Source organism: Propithecus coquereli, unplaced genomic scaffold (genome assembly GCF_000956105.1).
Source record: "Propithecus coquereli isolate 6110/MARCELLA unplaced genomic scaffold, Pcoq_1.0 Scaffold134, whole genome shotgun sequence".
Lineage (NCBI taxonomy): Eukaryota > Metazoa > Chordata > Mammalia > Primates > Indriidae > Propithecus > Propithecus coquereli.
In genome coordinates, this window is record NW_012137636.1 from 5,564,660 (window position 1) to 5,565,170 (window position 511).

Genomic DNA, 511 nt, shown 5'->3' on the forward strand with positions numbered 1-511 from the left:
CAAAAAAATTTTTTTTAATCAGCTGAATTTAAAATTCATGATTAAGAGGTGATCCAATTTCATATTTAAAATTTTTAAAGATACCAAAAGAAGGACTGTACAGTAAAAAAGACTTCCCTGCTACCCATATTACCACTCCAGCTACCCAGTCTTTTCTTTGCCCCCTACCTCCAGAAGCAATCAATGTTTACAATTTAAATGGACTTTTAAAAAGTTTGGATTAAGGAGCAAAACTTTTCTTTCATAGATCATTTAAGATCAATTAACTGAAGGTGGGGCACAAATAATCCCAAATTACATTTCCCTATCTTCTCTATATATTTATCATACAGGTTTTATTCTAATTTGCTTTCTGGACAATAAAAGTGAGGGAAGGCAGGATGTGACAAGAAGGTAATAGAGACACAAATTCAAAGTGAATGTTATAAAGCTGGTAATCTTAGAGTTAAAAAATTTCCCAACTCAGAATTCATTTTTAACATCAAAAAAACAGAAACAAGGAAATAAATGA

The 511-nt window shown here is 30.7% G+C and overlaps 1 protein-coding gene across 1 annotated transcript in view; it reads right to left on the reverse strand.

Annotated features, from left to right (window-relative positions):
• The window catches only part of AVL9 (AVL9 homolog (S. cerevisiase)), a 90,542-nt gene that overhangs the window by 43,185 nt on the left and 46,846 nt on the right, over positions 1-511 (reverse strand). The window lies entirely within an intron of this gene.